Genomic DNA, 20346 nt, shown 5'->3' with positions numbered 1-20346 from the left:
ACAATTGCACTGAGATTCTGAGATATCGATCAAATCACACCAAAAGACAATCGTAATGAGATTCCGAGATGTGGGTCAAATCACTCCAAAAGTCAGAGAAGTGCTTCGAATCTCAAAAAATCAGAATCATTCCAAGTAGAGATTATTCCAAATCATATGGAAAAGATATTTACAATGGGGTGCTTTTTGGCGAAAAATCCCACAAAAGTTGGTCACTATCAAAGTCAAGTGATAAGACATTATTGTACATTGTGGATGTTTTTCAAGAGAAGCCCACGAGAACCCTTGGAGTCTTTTATGTTATGTTCCCAATAGATTTATGCCCGGGAATCGACCATTATTACGATGGTATGCTCCACTAGTATCCCATGCCTTTGTATAAATCCTTCGGACAGTCACTGTTTTCCCGAGGATAATCTGATGGTTTACTGTGGCTAAGAATAACCAATGATTATGTCCTCTCATGAAGTAGCCTAAAATGCGATCATCAATAAAAAAAAATTAGATCTGCAATAGTCTTACAATGAAGGTGAAAACACTCCATGCCATTACACTCCATGCACTCCTAGAAATCACTTAGAAAGTCTCTTTCAAAGTACCTTGGATCCATAGAAGTCTTATTTCTCCCATACCACCTCCACCATTCGTGTAACTAAGTTGATTGTAATAGTAACAGTGTAATGAAGACAGGTCCAAATTTTAATAATGTATAATGTGTTTTTGATCTTTCTTCTCTGCACAAGAGATCCCACCACCGATCTTTATAGCCTTGGAAATTATAGACAATGTCGGGAAATACAGGGCTTGCATCATTTTGTGGCCACATTATTCTTGTAGGATGTTCAGGATATCTGGTTCTATTGATAGTATAATATTTAAGAAATTTTTTGGTTCTATTGCTTCCCTCATTCTGTATCAGACTGATATCATGAAAAGTTTCCCTTAATGCTTCGTCTGCAAGATTAGAATAGATCATTGAATTCTTATACACCATATCATGTATCCAAGTGTTGGACTTAAGGTAAATATTTCTTTCTGTCACAAGGTGTTGTAAGTCCCAATGAGGCTGTATATTTGCATCCATAACTTTGGCGTTTCTTAATTTCCAAGTGGGTTTGCATTTTTCACCATAGATTGGCCATGAGGTGTCATCTGGGATATTTCTAAGTTCTTCTTGATGTGTTTTAGGGTCCCATTCAGTGACAATAACCATTAGATGATTTTTTTCAGATACTCCCTACTCAAAAAATCCAGTAAACAATTCCTTTCTCCCTTTATATGCTCGACACCAAAATCAAAATTTGCAAACAAAGCTTGCCATTTGGCAAACATGGATTCTTCGGGCTTTTTGATGTCTTTTTTTAACACTTTCTTTAGAGAAGAAGCATCATACCTGAGAAGAAACCTTTTATGTATGAGGTTGATGTCAAATTTGTTTATACAATTCCATGCAGCTTTTACCTCTTTTTCAATTGTAGAATAGTTTTTTTCTGCTTGGTTCCATGTTCCCAAAGAAAATTGTATAACTTGTTCTTCTCCTTATTTAGTTTTCTTGAGAATACCTCCCCATCCAATGTTGTTGGCGTCACTTTCTACAATTTTTGGCAAATCATCATCTACAAGGTAGAGAACAGGTAAAGCTTTTACCTTAGATTTTATTTTTCCGATGGCATTGGTATGCTCTGAAGTCCAAGGCATTCGATCTTTTTTAAATTGATTTAACAATTTTATGTCATGGACACATCCTTCATAGAGATTTCTGATGTAGTTCGAACAACCTAGGAATCTCTGCAATTTTTTTATCTGTGATTATATCTGGAAATTTATGAGCAAATTCAAGTGCATGCTTTTGTAATATAATTTGGCCATCCTCAATAGTATGTCCTAGGAATTTGATCTTTATCTGAAGCAATTCCATTTTTTTCTTGCTTAGTACAAGCCCACTTCTCTTGACTACCTATGTAAAAATTTGTACATGTTTGAAATGTTCTTCTACATATTTAGAGAATATCAACACATCATCAATATATACAATGAGCCAATCAAAGTATGGCTTGAAAACCTGGTCCATGACCTTTTGAAATTTGGATGGTGCATGTTTTAGGTGAAAGGGAATAACATTCCACTCATAATGACCAGCAGGAATGATGAAGGTAGAGTGATTGTAAGTACATTTCATGATGACTCAAATACATTAAATTAAGACCAAACCTAGTTACAATTTCCAACAAATATTACAATATAATTTTTAATTCACCCACTAGGGGGTTGACTTGGACAAATTTCTATAATTTAGCTCAATATTATCTTGCTCATGGTCCATTGCTCAACTAATTTGTCCATAAAGTCTCCAATGACTAGTTGACTTCACCAAAGGCTATTTTTATTTGAATTTCCCTTTATTAATTCGACTTAGCCACATGGAAGTTCGATCTCTCACACCCTTGCCTTTCTGACAATTATGTTACTAGGTATGTTGAAGCCAACCTGAATCTAAACTAGGTATCTCTTAGAATATTCATATCTTGCTTAGTGTTACCACATCATCTCACCTTGTCTAAGCTCTAACCCTTGGAAATTAAAGAAATTGATACATGGGGTTTCTTCCTCTCATTCTGTAGACCCATTTTGACATATTACATGTCAAATTATATCCATATTTTCCCCTATTAAGCCTCTTGGAAACCTGCCCTGCCACATCATCACGCCCAAGTGCATGATCTCTAATGCCCTTGAGGATTTGCAAAATATGAAACATGAGTTTTGTTCCTCTCATTGAGTTGACCACTTTTAACATAATGCATGTTACAAACCACCCAATGTTGCCCCTATTTCATCACCTGGAAACTCGTTTTGACCTATTGACCAAGTTTGATCAAGCTGTAACTCGCCACCAAATACATAAATCAGTCAAATTCCACATGGTATGGAATCCTCTCATCATGCTATACAATACGAGACTGGATTGACCATTTGACCACTGCGACCACTTTCAATACAGAACTGTGAACTACCTTGAGAAATGAGAAAATTGTCATATGAGACCGCTACGCTATGAGAGTTGTCATGAGGGATATTGCACCAAGGCCAAGGTCATCTATAGCCTTGATAAGGCCCTAACCATGTGGAATTACATAGATGCACCTTGATGCAAGTTGGACTGACCCTTACACTAGTATCACCCCTACAAATGTAGGCTCCCATAAAACCATGAGTCCTTAAGAGAGTCCATATGAGGCCATCAATTTGGTTAGGGATGAGAAAGCTTAGGTGAATCTTTCAAGAGATAGGGCATGGTCCAACCAAACCACTGAATACAGACTCAAAAGTAACAAGACACTAGTCTAGGATGCCTAATACAGAGCCTCACATGGTTTTTACATGGCTTCAGACTTGTGACCTTCGGTTTACAATAGTGTTGAATGTTGCACTAGAAAATGTATGTACCCATGCTAACAAGTGGGGTAGAAAGCTTAAAATATTCTTCTTTCATAGCTAGTGCACCTTTATCCTACATTCTCAACTGCAACAAACAAAAGAGCCTACTCATCCATGGCTAGCACTTCATCTTCCATAACTATAAAGGCATTGTGTCCATTAATCTCAAGTAAACATCTCCCAAATATTGCATAGACTACCTTCTCAATAGTCTGTCCAACCCCTTTTCCTTCAGTAAAAGACAACAAAATTTTCCCCATAAATGTTGATTATATCTTTTCCACCAAATGTGATACCCAGATTAGACCATTTTTAGCATTCCTGTCCTTTCCCTTAAGATTCCATATGTGGGTGCATTATCAACTCAGTGAAACATAAAATGTTTATCCTCTGAAACCAACCACAGGAAATGAACCCACTATTGGCTTCACCATAGGTTAGTTTACATTCACCAGCCTCAACATTCCTAAGCTTAACAACCTCCTCAATACCACATGTAAGCAACAATTTATCATCAGGGCTCCAAGCAACAAATGATGTTGGTTTCTAGTGTGAAATTACTAGAATGTTCTCTTCCTCACGATCTGGCATTTCTTCAAAAAAATTCTAGAATTGAATCTGGCATATATATCCCCCCTATGCTAGGTTAATGGGTAACATTAGGCTCCTACTTGGGGACATGTTCTTCTCATGAGATTGCATGAGAACTCCAACATCTCATCATGTAATCGTGAGAATGACCACTTTACCAGTTAAAACACCATCAAATCTGACAAGTACAATGACCCTTTCCTCTGTGCCTGACCATCATGCAAAATAGTGACACATCGAAATCACGATGCTAGTAGGCTAGAACTTCCTTCATTGCTAGTCTAAAATAAATTCTAGGCATTTGCAGACCAAAAATATCATCAAGAGCATCCTCCAGATCTGAAATCTAACCCTTACTACCACCTGTGAGTGTATGAAACTTTACATGTATATGTTGGTAAAAATCTGGTCCACATCATAAGACAAAAGACAAAGACTTTGATGTAGGAATGATATAACATGTATCCTTTCTCTGGCTCCACATACTGCCAACAAAATTCAAAGTTTTAGCTATGAATTGTTCCTCTTCTCTTGGAGACACAGTGGATCACCCTCACCAAATGAATTAATGGCCTTTCCAGAAAATACAAAACATTGATGTTGTAGGGAGCCAATGTGAGGGTTCGAGGGAACGATATGTCCTATCCAGACTTAGTGCAACAAATTTATTTTGAAATATTAGTGTTTTCACCTGGGATTTCAATAGAGTGATATTTGGAATCACAGGGGTTGACAATTTCTCATTGCTCCAGAACAAGACTTCAAACTTCAGTAGAATAATTAGCAAGATGAAATTTTCAAAGACTTCTGCTCTATTTCAAGGACAAAGGTTATCCACCTACTACATTTTATCATTTTTTGTATCCTCTAATCTGGCTGGGGCATCATAGAGTTTCTTAATTATGTCCTAGAACTAATATTTAACTAACAGATTAATTTATTTTTCCTCATTTACATATTGACATGTTGTAGGAATATCTAATTCAAGATATTGAGTTTCTACCTCATGAAAGATTCCTTATTGTCTGGAAAACAACTAGAAATTAACACAACTTTGATTATGGTATCGTAATTTTAAAGTGATTGCGCATTCTAGAAATATTTTGAAGAAGTTGTTCCAACAAAGCACTAACATGGAATCTAGGTGCTTCTCCTTCTAGATGTGCAAAAACACCTCATCTTGGCCTCTCTGTTCATTGTCAGCATACATTTTCCTCACTGCGTCACATTATTCTTCTGCCCTCTCTTGCGTATGTACCCATGCTAACAAGAGGGGTAACAAGATTAAAAGATTATTCTTTCATAGTTGGTGCACCTTTATCCTGCAGTATCAACTGAAACAAAAAAAGGGCTTACTCATCCATGACTAACACTTCATCTTCCATAACTATAATGGCATTGTGTCCATGAAGCTCCAGTAAACATCTCCCAAATCTTACATCGACTACGTTCTGAACAGTCTGTCCCACTGTATATAATATCGCCGAATAATCACCGATTTTCGCAAATATCGCGATATTTTCGAGGAGACGAAATATCACCGAGGAAATATCATGATATTTTCTCTCCTTGAAAATATCTCGATATTTCCGAAATATCGGCGATATTTCATCAAATATCACACGAAGACCCAAAATATCGTCGGGCAGGGAAAAAACCGAAGTGTCGCAGCTTAAAAAGGAAAAATTTTCTTTTTTTCCTCATTTTTGTTTTCTCATTGTTGGAGAAGGAAGGGGAGAGAATTATTCTTGTTGTCAAGGAGGAATCAGGGGTTGAATAGCCATTATCGCCACAAACAATGAATTTTTTGTTGATCAAAGATTAAAGAACAATGAGACAATCTTCATTTCTTCCATTAATAGGTATGTTCTAAAAATCCCCTATGTTAATGATTTTTTTGATAGATTTAGGGTTATTCTTGTTTCCTCTTTGCCTGCAAACATTTTGATTTTTTTTTTTCCATTTGCTATGATTTTCATGCCCATGAGCCAATGCAAGGGTTTTCTCCATATTTGGATAACAAACTCCATTTTTTTTAAAGTTTCAAATGCACCCTCTTATTGCTATTTTTTTTCGAATTCACATTTCAAATAATGTAGCAAAACAATTATTTCGTAAAATGAGTTGGTTATTTGATCTAGGTGGCTCTAGACATGGGCAGAAGTCCTAGAGGACTCAGAAAGGGTCAAACATCAAAGTGTTTGGATTGTGTTCAAACTAGGTTCATGTTGAAGATCTCGTCGTTGTGATCACGGTGGTGTGAACGGTTCATCACACCGAGTCCATATGTGAATGTTAGGAGTAGTCAAAGTTCAGGGTTGACTTAGGTGATTGGTCAGGCTTAAGGAGGCAACAATTTGGACAAAATCCGGCCACCGGATTCCGGCCAAACTGGGCTAAATTCCAGGCGAATTTGTGGCCTACTTAAAATGACTCCTTTCGTCCTTTTTCTGAATTTTCAAAATGACCATGGTTTTATTAAGAAACAATATATATATATATATATATATATATATATATATATATATATATATATATATACATATAGATATACATATACATACACATACACATACACAGATATATATATAGATAATACAGGGCAGGCGGCCATGACCCCACTGCCCCTGGAACCACCAAAACAAAATGAATTTAAAAAAAGGGGGCAGGCAACCATGACCCCGCTACCCCCAGAACCATAACCAACAGTCAAAGGTGGGGTGGGCGGCCATGATCCCGCCACCCCCAGAGCCCTCATAACCATAACACTAAATATTGTGGGGGCGCGGGCTGTCAACCTCGTCGCCCCTCCACGTCACCCAAGTACTACGGGCAGAGTGGAATATGGGGGGAGCGGGCCACCGAGACTGGCGGACCTGCCTCCCAAAACTAACATGCAATGTTGTAAAATTAGTAGGGGCGGGATTTGATCCATCGACCCCTCCTCAAAAAACTTTTAACTTTAACCAACGTGCCCAAACCACTTTCTTGTTTATTCTGCCTGCCAAATTCTATTTAAACCTTCATTCATTTGAGCGCGGAGGTAGGAAGGAGTGGGCACACATTTCTATGCAAGTGGAACCTAAGCAGTGCAGAGAGGGGGTCAAAACCATGATTTGAGCAATTTCTCTAGGGGGCCAAATTTTCACTTTGTTAGTTTTCGACAAAAATTATATGGTTTCAGCATTTCTCGATGCCAAAAACTTAATGGTGCTATCCATTTCTCCATCAGAAATCTACAATTTTTAGGCTTCTTCAATTTTGGAGGTATAAGGTCGTCATTTTGACTTTTGATGTACTTTCATTATTTTTCCATCTAATGAAAACAGGGCCTCCCTACCAATTTGAGCAGGGCCCAGAGACATAGTCCCTCCTGGACGAACTCCAATATCAATCCTGTGTCTTCTATGTGTGACTTGCTATTCTTTTCTTCCTCTTATTTTATGCGCTTGTAATTTCATGGTTAAATGCAAGCTTAATATGTAATTATTTAATGCATTTATAAGCCAAAGGTCTTGGATCAAGTGGTATCAGAGCAGGTCTTTATAGATGTGAATTGCATGTTTGTATTCTAACAAGAAACAAGCTCTGAAGAGGCGAAGGGAAACTAAAGTCTTTCGATCCCGAAGTGAGGCGTGTATATCGAACGAGAAACATGGCAGATGAAGAGGCTCGATATGAAGAGGAGGTAAATTTCCGCAAGACTTTCTACACGATGGCAGATCGTGTTGAGAAGATGTTCTAAAGACTTAAAAAACTTGAGAATGCAGGCAAAAAAGCTCTAGAAGGACAAGGTTCAGTGCACAGAGATGATGGCGGAGATCCACCTCCTTCTCCTCCAGAAAGTGAAAGTTCTTCTTCCTCTTCTTCTCAGCATAATCATAGGAGTATAGGAAATACATCTAAAAGGCCTATAATCATAGGAATATAGGAAATACATCTAAAAAGCCTTTCTTTAAGTTAGATGTAAAAATTGATCTTCCCATGTATAACGGAGAAAGTAATGCAGAAAATATTAATAACTAGATTAGGCAAAGTGAGATCTACTGCAGGATTCAACAGATCGTAGAGGATGAGACAAAGATTCAATTGGCCTCTCTTCGGCTGAGTGGCACCTCTCTCATCTGGTGGGAGAGAAAATTGTGAAGCAGTAAGAGTGTGGGTAATCTTCTTTCCTCATGGCCTAGTTTCATTTCTGCATTAAAAGAATAATTTTATCCCTTGGGTTATAAGAAAAAAGCCTTAATGGAGTGGCAATAATTAAGACAAGGCAGAGGTTAGGATGTTCAAAGCTTTACCGAGGAGTTTAGAAAACAAGCACTTAATTTGGGCATTCCACTTGATTCACCATAAGTAGTAACTAAGTATATTGGATCATTACATAGTTACATTAGACATTCATTATTATTGTTTGAACCTACTACCATTGACTCGGCCAGTGTAAAGGCCATTCATCTAGAAAATAGGGGAACACATGAATGAGATGACCACCCATAAAGAAACACAGCAGCCAAGAGAAGGGGAGCAAAGCCCTCTTGTACACATTGTGAGAAAGATGGGCATGATGAAGAAAATTGTTGGAAGCTGCACCCTGAGCTAAGACCTAAAAGGAATGATAGAAAGGGGAAGCAGAAGATCATCACCATCGTGCAGCAAAACCAAGATTCTGAGAGAGAGGAAGATGAGAAGGTCACAACTGCGGGATTGGCATGAGGTAGGCCCATTGGCTTGGGGTCCGATTCCGGCGATGAAATGATGTTTGCAGCCCTTGGGATCACGGCAAGAGGACCCATAGATTTGGGGTCTGATTCTGGAAATGAATTAAGGATTTCAATAGACATAACGAAAAGGGCACTCCCTGCAGCAGGACTCCAAGAACTTGAGGAGATCAACCACTGCATCCAACCAGAGAATGATGAGCTAAGAAGGCTTCTATAGGAGGCAAGGGAAGAAAAACAAATATTACTACGCTAGTTGCAAGCCAAGGATGAGGCCTTGGAAAAGCTGCGGCATAGCTATCTGGAGGTAAAAAGTGATTCCCAGATTTCATATGATTTTCATGATGATAAATTCGCTACTTTTGAAAAACATACTACAGGGATTGGATCCAAAATATTAAAGAAGATGGGATATCAGGGAAAGGGCCTCGGTACCAAAGGCCAAGGCATCGTGTTATGCTCTTGACCTGCGAGAAGATGCCAGAATACCAAATATATGAAGAAATACAACCCAGAACACAGAACAAATGAGAAATGACAAAATGTATTTTATTATTAAGAAAGGAAAGCAATGTTCACTTGCTTCTTTGAGGGGGCAACCTCCAATAGAGCAGGGCTCGATTACAAAATAAGACATGACACTCCTCAATGGGGAGTCTCTATCCTTTATATAGGATTCATACATGCAATACCATGGGTCAGTGCCATGGTTCTTATTAATACCATCTATCTAATACCATGGCCCTTTTGCAACTAACTGTGGTCCCTTCTTTAAATGCGAGTCAACCACTTACAATTATTAATATGGGCTTTATTGACTCTTTAACTAACTATAACTATGACTCGACCCTATTACATAAATAAGGGGGTTAGGGTTGTACCCTAACATGCCCTCCCCCATAAAAACAACCTTGTCCTCAAGGTTGAAGCTGTGGAAATTGCTGAAGAATAGTGGTTGGTTCCCAGGTCGCATCTTCTAGATAGGTGTCTTTCCACTTGACGAGGACTTCCTTAATCTGCAGCTTCGCAGGTGGCATTCTCATGTGTCAAGAACCTGTTCAGGTTGGAGCCAGATTGAACATTCTTCATCTAATTCCGATAGACTAGTTTGAATTCTACAATTGTTCCCTACCAATTTCTTGAGGCATGAGACATGGAAGACGGGATGGATTTTTGCTGTGGGTGGCAAGGCTAGATTGTAGGCTACTTCTTCGATGCACTAAATTATTTTATATGGTCCGTAGAATTTTGGAGATAATATTTGACAACCCTTGTTTTTGAGTGATGTTTTCTTATATGGTAGCAGCCTCAAGAATACCTGATCCCCTTCTTGAAATGTGCACTCTAAACAATGTTGGTCTACCTGTTGCTTCATGCGATTTTGAGCTTGATGGAGATTATCTTTGAGGTGGGCAAGCATGGTTGCACGGTTCTGTAGGAGTTGATCCACTGCTTGTACCTTAGAGCATCCCGGGATATAAGAAGTAGGTGAAGGGGGGAGTTGACCATAAACTGCTTCATATGGAGTCATCTTGGTGGCAGCATGACAGTTATTATTATACCACCATTCGGCTAGCGGTAACCACTATATCCATAGATGTTTCTTTTCTGAAGTGAAACACCTAAGGTAGGTCTCCAGACATTTGATGATTGCTTCAGTTTGACCATCATTTTGGGGACGATAGGAAGTACTGAGTTGGAGTTGGGTACCTTGTAGCTTGAAGAGTTCCTGCCAAAAGTTATTTGTGAAGATATGTCACATCAGACACAATGGAAGTGGGCATGCCATGCAATTTAAAGATCTGGTCCATGAAATATTAAGCCACCAAAGTGGGTGTAAAAGGGTGGGGTAGGGTGCAAAAACGGGCATACCTGGAAAGTCTGTCCACAACCACCATGATGACTGACTTGTTGCCTGACTTTGGAAGACCAGTAATGAAATCCATAGAAACATCCATCTAGATTGAGGTAGGGATGGGCAATGGTTGTAAAGTTCCTGGAGATTTGATTGTTTCTCCTTTGTGGTGCTGACACACATCACATTCAGCTACAAAAGTAAGAATGTCCTTTTTCATACCTGTCCAAAAGAATGAACGCTAAGTGCGAGCATAAGTCTTCTGAAAGCGTGAATGGCCTGCAGTGGGAGATGAGTGCCTGCCAAAATGTGACTTTTGAGGGTGGATATTGGTGATATCACTACTTTTTCCTTGTAGCGAAGAATCTCATCCTACCAAGAGTAGCCCGTTGTGGAATTTGGATCTGCTTGCAATTTATTAATGAGTTGGCAGAGCGAAGGATGAGAAAACCATTCCTTGTGAGCCTCTTTAATCCACTCTGGAATGGGAAGAGATATTGCTAGCAGGGTGCTTTCCTCCTCAAATTGGCGTGATAAAGCATCCGCTACAACATTTTCGCGCCCTTTCTTGTAAATTATCTCATAATCCTATCCCAACATTTTGGCTAGCCATTTATTTTGTTGTGGTGAGGATAGGCATTACTCCAAAAAATATTTAAGGCTTTGATGGTCTGTGCAGATTTGGAAACGCCGCCCCAATAAGTATGGTTGCTAGGTACCCATTGCATGTTAGATGGCCATCATCGCCTTCTCATAGGTATATTGTCCAAAATTTGTCCCACCTAGTTGTTGGTTAGTGAATTCCAAGGGTCGACCTTCCTGCATTAAGACATCCCGTATACCGGTACCTGAAGTATCACATTCAATCAAAAAATATTTGGTGAAGTCGGGTAGTGCCAATACGGGAGTGGAACACATGGCATGTTTGAGAGCTATAAATACTTCTTGTGCTTCATCATTCCAGAGGAATGAATTTTTCTTGAGAAGGTAAGTGAGGGGTCTAGTGATGAGCCTCATAAATAGGTAATTATATGGGCTCATTTTACCTCCTAACCTAGTCAAATCAACCATTCTCTTAGCTTATTGTATGATTTTCTGATTATATTTATGCTTATAGAGTGAGTTGAGTTAGTTATGATGCCATGTGATCTAACATGTATTTAATGCAAATTATTGATGGATTTCAAGATCAAAGTCAAGGATCTAGTGGTAAAATGGTAGCAATAACTCGAAGTAGATAGAGGAGAGGACTTATAGGAGGGAATCCACCTCATTTATTACTCCTCACTTTGAATTCCCCTTCATTTAGCTCAAAGTACAAGCAGCCGAATCATGTACTAAAAGGCAGCCGAGCAAGTGGAGGATGACTGATAGTTATCTCGAGTTTTGGAAGCCAAGCCTCCCTGATTTTAAGGAAGTTGTTGGTAGCATTAGATGTATAAGTAGAAAGGCCTAGGGCCTCACTAGGGTCGGATTTTTGCTTATGTAAACTCTGCTCAAATTTCGAGCTCACTATTTTGTGACAGTTTCATGTAAACTTGCTATTTTTTGATAATAAAGATGGAATCATTTTTGAGCTAGCACTGAGTTACCTCAGAAGGTTGAAGATATTGGGTTAGGGGCCAATCCAAGTACCCAAGCTTCTATTTACTTGTATTTGTATGCTTACTTCAATTGTAGATTAATTTGTTGTTAGATGTATTTCTTTTATGGTTAAGAATATGTTGCTTTTGGTGATTTGGTAGTTTGCTTCCATTTGTGCTTTATGTAGTAGGTTAAGCAGTGATCAGAAAAGACTCAAAAGGTTAGCAATAGTGCCTTGGCCTCTCTTCCTCCCTCTGGGACCATGATTAGAAGTAAAGACCATCTTGTTGCCCCAAAAACACAGATTTTCCTCATTCATAGGACCTCTAGTGTTTGCAACTTTTTAGTAGGTTAATAGTCCAGTTTTTCTTTGCTTTAGATCTTCCTTATCATGTTCACTTCTTGATTTGAAATAGTCCTCTTCCATTCTTTCCTTGCTTGCAACATTTCTCAGCATTTCCTTTCATAGGTCATAGTTTAGATCATTTTAATGCAAAACTTCGTTTTTCCTAAATGCACTCATTTCATTGTTTGCTTGATATTCTTGGTTAACTGTCAATTCCTTTGCAGCAGATCTCTTCCAGTAGTAGGCTAGCTTATCAGAAATCACATCCCCCATTTGATCCATGCCCTACAGATCTTCCCAAACCTCACCTCAATTCTGCCTTAGTTTCCTGCATTCTTCATAGGACTTCTTCTTCCCTCCTTAAGCAAACCCAATCATCTTTCTCTCTCCTGGTGGTTCATGGTAGACCATAGGCACCCTCGCACCTTCTTCCAACCTTCATCCACCTTTTCCACCCACTCTCACACCCTCAAAATAGCAGAAATTGCTCTCAGCCTCCTCCTGTAGGCCTCCTGTAGTTTACATGTTTTCCTCCTGTAGTTTCCCTGTGTCCTCCTGTATTTTTTCCTGTAGGCTTTCTTTTGAAGGCCGAGTGTGGGAAAAGCCTCTAGAAGGCCACCTAAGACCTTCTAGTGCCAATCCATGCCATCTTCCATCCTCCCAAGCTCCAAAACCACCCTTTAACGCCACCTGTTCACTACCACACTCACACACAATAAATTAGATGCATGTCAAATTCACATAAAAACACATAAAAATCCAAAAATATGTTTTTTTCTTATTTACTTCCAAAAATAGCATGGTTAGATATCATTTGCTTTCTTGAGTAGGTAATGGCATTGCTTTCATGGTTTTCATAGTGTTTTTGGCAAAAGTAGAATTAGCTTGTTAATTAGGGTTTACTAGGTCTTGCTTTACATTCCAGTCTTTTTCTTTTCTACAAATAGAATAGCTTCAATAGAGTAATCTCTCTTTCTTTCATCACACATAGAGCTTCTTCTGAGATCTATAGAAGTTGGCTTGAGCTCCTAGTGATCTTGCACCGACTGACCAAGTGACAACCTACAGTAAGAACTAGTACTTATGCATATAGCACCGACGCTTCCAAGTTTGTTACGAATTACCGGGTTGATAAAAGTAAAGTTGGCAGCCCAGGAGTTGCAGCATTCTTGCTACAATACCAGCGCTCACCACTTTTTGGTGTTGTTGCCAGGGAAGCGTCAAAGTATTTTGTTACTACTGCTTTCTTCTATTTTCTATTACAACATTCTGCTAATAGTTTATTTCTGCAAAAGTAGATTAGTCATTTCTTTTCTTTCAGTTCTGCATTTCCTTGCTTTTCCTTCCAATTCTGCAAATTTCATTTTGCCAAAAGTAGACTAGTCATTTCCTTTCTCTCTATTCTACATTTCGTTGCTTTCCTTTTCAATTTTGCAAATTTCCCTTCAGCAAGTTCATTTCAGCTAGTTGCAATTTGTTTTGTTCAATCACAATTTCAGTTTTTGCAGGTACTATCAGTGTGGGGAAAAGAAGAAAAACCAACCAAAAATATTTCCTTTCATGCCTCGTAGGAATAGAGATACTTTAGGAAAGTTTTTGCCCAACACCCCCACTGCTTCACATAGCCAACCTTCTCTCTTCTTTGGTGGCTACAATCAAGAAGAACCCTTAGGTGAACAACCAGACATATTTGAAAAACCTATAGGGGAAGAAGAAGAAGAAAACATTCCTCTGGAGCCAATGGATGAAAACAAAAATTCTATGGGAAATGGAGAAAGAATAGAGGGTAACTTTCCCATTTGGGAGACCAATGGAGACACCAAAATGAAAAATATAAGTCCTTCAGCCCTACCTCACTTCCTTGGCCTGACTACAGAAGATCCTGGCACCTTCTTGTTTGAGGTCTCCATCATCTGTCGAACTTATGACTATGTAGAAGATGAGAAAAAGTTGAAATTGTTCCCTTCTACTCTCAAGGATGCAGCATTGCGCTGGTTCATGGGGTTACCTGACAATAGCATCACAAATTGGGCTCAGATTCAACAAGCCTTTAACAAAGAGTATCGAGACTGTTGTAGGTCAAAAGATACTAAAGAAGAAATCTTCCAAATGACCATGGGAAGTGATGAGTCCCTGGAAGACTACGAAGAGAGGTTCCAGCTCAATTACAAAAGGGTCAGGTGTACACTTGACCCTGAGTCTCTGAAGTTGGTCCTGCTTAGGGGAATCCAGGAAGACCATTTAGACACACTCCATCTATTGGCCGGGGGAGATATTTACCAACTATCCTATGAGGACATAAAGACTGTTTTTAGAAACCATTCTAGAGCAACCAGAAAGAAAGGTAGGGGGGTCAACCCGTAGCCAGTACCTCTTCTTCCAACGCATCCATCAAAGGGGAAATTGGAAGCATGTTGGAAGACTTCAAGAGTGAGATGTTGTAGACTCTTGCCATGCAAATGGATACCTTACATATCAAAATAAAGCAAGAGGAAGTAGAGAGGGCTTTGGCCATTTTTTGTCCTAGATGCACCAAAAGGCATCCTAGGAATGAATGCCCATTGAAATCTATAGAGGTCTGTTCAGTCTGTGAAGAAAATAATTCTACAGATAAGTGCCCTTTTTTCCCAGTCTTAAAGCTATATACCAAGGGGCCGAAGGAGCCACTGAACAGATCTATTACATAAACCAAAGGAGGCCGCATGGACCTAGACCATACCAGCAGGGGATGCAAGGGACATCTCAGGCATACTACCACCCCAACCAAGTCACCTCCATGCCTTCTTGGGGTCCCCCTGCTTATCCTTCCTAGTCCACACCTCCTCCTTAGTCCTTCTCATCTCAATATCATTCCCAACCAGCCGCTCATTCGTTTCAACCCTATGCTCAGCCGCAACCTCAGTGGAATGCATCTCATCATGAGTGGAGGCCCCAATACAACTCTCCTCCAGCTCTTCTACCTCCACCACCTGACCAACCACAACTGTTACCTTCTGCTCCACCAAGGCAACCCCAAATGCCTGCCCAGCCGAATCCGAACCTGAACAACAGACAGGCTCAACAAGTGTATAATGCGGAACCATCATGCCCAACTTATGTTGTGGAGATTCAAGAAATCAACTTGCGATTTGGGAAAGTTCTCCCAAATAGCCAGCCTCCACCCAAGGAGGTTGAGGAAGATAAAGAGGAAAGTGAACCTAAAGCAAACCCACCCTTTCCTGAGAGACTATCCATAACAATCCAGCGTACCCCAGAAGAGACTGAACTCCTAGGAGAATTGAAACATTTATGTGTGAAGATACCACTTTTCCAAGCCATAAAAGATGTGTCTATCTACAATAGGTTGATCAAATAGAAGTGCTTTAGGCATCCAAGAAGGTGCAAGAGAGATGCCCCAACCATCAATGTCATAGGACAACTTTTCGACCTCATGTTGGGGCAGATAATTTGTCCAAAATATCTCGATCCTGGAAGCCCAGTAGTTGATTTCCACATCAATGACACAATGGTCCCACATACCTTGATTGATCTGGGAGCTGCAATTAATGTGATGACGAAGGACACAATGCTCAAACTTAACCTCCAGGGCTCCTTGACGAAGACCACGACAGTGCTACAGCTAGCAGACCACTCCACCGTGATCCCTGAGGGGATTGTGGAAGATGTGATGGTCTCCATTGATTCTTGGGAGTACCCTGCTAATTTCTTAGTTCTCCAGCCAAAGGCAAAGCTCACTGGGTATCCTCTCATTTTGGGAAGACCCTGGTTGGCTACAGCCAATGCCTACATCAGCTGCCAAGCGGGGAACATGACCATCAAGAACAGGCATATGTCCAAGTAGTTGACCCTATATCCTCTTGCCAACCCTTGCTAGAACATGATCTACCTCTCTGGTTGGAGGAGGAGGATGAGGATGAAGTTTATTCTGCACCGCTTTGTGCATTGGAAATCAGCATCAGAGGAAAACCACAAGATGAGGGTGATGTGATTGAAAATTTGATTCGAAATCCACCTCCCAGTGTATCACCATTAGAAGACATAGTAAGAGAAACCCAAAACAACCCCTCAACTGATCTCTATGTGGCCAACTATACTTCTCTCCGTGTCAAAAATATAGATTTTGGCCTAGAAATAACATTGAAAATCAATCCATCCCTATCTCCTTCCCAGGAGAAGGAGCTATGCAGCCTACTGAGAAAACATCTCGATGCCTTCACTTGGAGTTACAAGGAGATGAAGGGAGTGCACCCTTCAGTATGTACTCATCATATATACATCAAGGAAGATTGCAAGCCAGTCAAGTAACCTCAAAGGAGGATGAACCCAACACTTAAAGATATTGTTAAGGAATAACTGCAGAAATTGCTTGATGCAGGATTCATCTATCCCATTTTTGACAGTGAATGGGTCTCTCCTTTGGTGTTGGTGCCAAAGAAAAATGGTAAGTGGAGAATCTGTATCGACTATCAGGAATTGAACAAAGCCACTAAAAAGGACCACTTTCCTTTACCTTTCATAGATCAGGTGTTAGATGGTCTGGCAGGGAAAATGCTTTTCTCCTTCCTAGATGGGTTTATTGGGTACAATCAGATTCAAATCAACCTGAAAGACCAAGATGAGACCACTTTCACTTGTCCTTGGGGTACCTTTGCATATCGGTTCCTTCCTTTTGGTTTGTGCAATGCTTCAGCCACTTTCCAAAGAGCGGTATTGAGTATATTTTCTGAACTGGTTCATGATGCAGTAGAAATATTCATGGATGATTTTACTCCTTATGGCTTTGACTTTCAGGAAGCTTTATCTAACCTAGGAAAAGTTCTAGATAAGTGTATTGAGATGAACCTGTCCCTTAGTCCGGAAAAATGTGAATTTTTTATGACTAAAGCGACCGTGCTAGGTCATGTAATATCTCAACAAGGACTATAGGTGGACCCCAACAAAATTGCCATCATCCAAAGGGTCCCACCTCCTCAAAAGGTGAGAGATGTCAGAAGTTTCCTAGGCTTAGCCAGATATTACCGAAGATTCATTAAAGACTTCAACAAGATAGCCTCTCCTTTGTTTAGCCTCCTAGGCAAAGATGTTGAGTTCATATGGTCGGAAAACTATCAAGAAGCCCTAGATACCTTGAAGAGCAAGCTTGTGACTACCCCAATTCTCAGAGGCCCAAACTGGGCCCTACCATTTCACATTCACTTAGATGCTTCGAACAAGGCGATAGGAGCAGCCTTAGGACAAGTTGATGAAAAGTTACCTTATGCCATATACTTTATGAGAAAAAACTTGTGAAAGACAGAGTTAAACTATACAATGATCGAGAAGGAACTCCTAGTTGTCGTGCATTCCTTAAACAAATTCATACATTATATCACAGGATATCAAACCTTTGTGCATACTAATCATGCTGCAATTAGATATTTAATGAACAAACCAGATGTAAATGCTCGCATTATTAGATGGTTGCTTTTACTGCAGTAGTTTGATTTGACAATTATTGATAAGCCTGGTAAAGAGAATGTTGTTGCTGACTTTTTTTCTAGAGTGAATTTGCCTGCAGGTGAAGACGAAATGCTGGATGGCCAAATGCCAGATGAACACCTATTTGCTATATCAATACTCTCTCCATGGTTTGCTGATATAGCAAACTACCTGGTTTCAGCACAATTCCCACCACACCTGTCCTCAAAAGAGAAGAGCAGGATAGTAAGGAAAAGTGCCCCTTTCACCTAGATTGGAGGCAATCTCTTCAAACTTGGCCCAGATCAAATCTTGAGAAGATGTGTCAGGGAGGAGGAAGTCTTTGACATCCTCCTGACCTGTCATGATGGGCCTTGTGGAGGTCATTTTGCAGCAAAAAGAACCACCTTCAAGATATTGCAAGCAAGCTACTACTAGCCCACTCTTCATCAGGATGTGAAGAGATACACGAGCCAGTGTGATCGGTGTCAGAGGATGGGGAAACCCACTCCAAAGGATGAAATGCCCATGCAACCTCAAGTGACCTTTGAGCCATTTGAGAAGTGGGGCTTGGACTTTGTGGGGCCTGTCAAACCCCCTTCAAAGCAGAAGCAATACGTCATTGTGTGCATTGACTACCTAAAAAAGTGGGTAGAGACAAAAGAAATCAAAGCAGCGACAGAAGAAAAAGTAGCTGAGTTTCTGAGAGAAAACATATTCTACAAATTTGGGTACCTGAGAGAGTTGGTCACAGACCAAGGTAGTCAGTTCACTTCCAGCCTGATTGAAGACCTGCTCACACATCATAAGATTAGGCACAGTACTTCCACCCCTTGCCATACACAAGCCAATGGGCAAGTGGAGGTCACTAACAGAGCTTTGGAAGGGATCCTAAGCAAGGTAGTGAGTAGCAGCAGAAAATACTAGGCGGACAGATTAGTTGAGGCCACTCGGGCCTACAACACAACATGGAAGACCACCACAAGGTTCACACCCTATGAAATGGTTTATGTGAACAAGGCTTTGTTGTCAATAGAGTTTGAATTCAATACCCTAAGGATGGCAGCTCAACTGGACCTAGCCGTCAGCCATGCACAGAAGGAGAGATTACCTCAACTCAATGGATTGGATGAATACAGATTGCAAGCCCTTCTCCATATAGAGGTAGTTCAACTTTAGAGAAAGATATGGCATGACAAAAATATCAAGGAGAATCAATTCCAAGAGAGAGATTAGGAACTACTCTATGATTCAAGATACAAAGATTTCAAAGGCAAGCTGAGGACAAGAGGGCTTGGATCCTACACTGTGGAGAAATGCAATGACGATGGTTCAGTTCTGATCAGAACCATTGATGATGAAGCCATCTCCATGCTTGTCAATGGACATCAGTTGAAAGTCTACAAGAAACCCCTCTCTAAGCGAGAGTTTATTGAATATTTGAATAAAATAGTGATGGTAGTGGAGCATGTCTTAGCTTCCACTTCACCCACTCACTGAAGAAAAGAAAAAATAAAAAAATAAGGACTCAAGTGAAAACCTCCATGAGGCGCTTGAGTCCCATCATTGGGTTGAAAACCTCTTCCGAGGCGGCCCAGTGATGAAAAGAAAAGAGGAAAAAAGAATAATATCCCTGGGTGAAAACCTCCCTTGGAGGCACCCAGGGCAAGCAATTAAGGTAAAAACCTCTCTGAGTTGCCCTAGTTGTTTTCGAAAAAAAAAAGGAGAATAGAAAAACGAATTTTCATTGCATTTCAGGTTTGTAGGAGGACTACAGGAAGCAGAAGAAGGTGCTAAGGGAACCCTGACATTCACACCAACATCCATCTCACCTTCTCCACACCTTCCTCCATCATATCTGGCATCTCTTTCACCCCATTGTACCTTTTTTTCAAAACTGTGTTTTATACAGCAGGTTCTGTATTTTCTACAGGAGGCTCCTGTAGGAATTACAGAGAGCCAAAAATGTCTGCAAAAGGCAATTTGAGGGACCAGGAGAGCTTCATGAGGAACTTATCATCCCTCTTACCACCTTTAAGCCTCCTTGCTATCATTTCCAAGCCTGAATCACACCCCCAAGCATCATTTCTTTTCCTGTCCAAGAAAAACACAAAAAAAAATGTTTTCCAATATGAAAAAGACAAAAAGAAAAAAGGAAAAAGGCACCAATAACCTTACCTGAAGCTTACCTATTTTCCCTCCATCATGCATGGCACCTTTGGCATTATTCTCGAGCTCCAAGCACAGGGGAAAGGTGAAGTTTCAAGGGGAGATGCAGCTACAGGAGCTCCTATAGGAATTCCTGTAGCAGCTGATCCCATAGAAGTCCAACACCAACAGAAAAAGAGTGCACATCT

Source organism: Pinus tabuliformis, chromosome 4_2, assembly GCF_031772625.1.
Source record: "Pinus tabuliformis cultivar Carrire ecotype Pingquan chromosome 4_2, CPIR1, whole genome shotgun sequence".
Classification (NCBI taxonomy): domain Eukaryota; kingdom Viridiplantae; phylum Streptophyta; class Pinopsida; order Pinales; family Pinaceae; genus Pinus; species Pinus tabuliformis.
The sequence above is the reverse complement of the archived record's forward strand: the minus strand, read 5'-3'. Positions refer to the sequence as shown.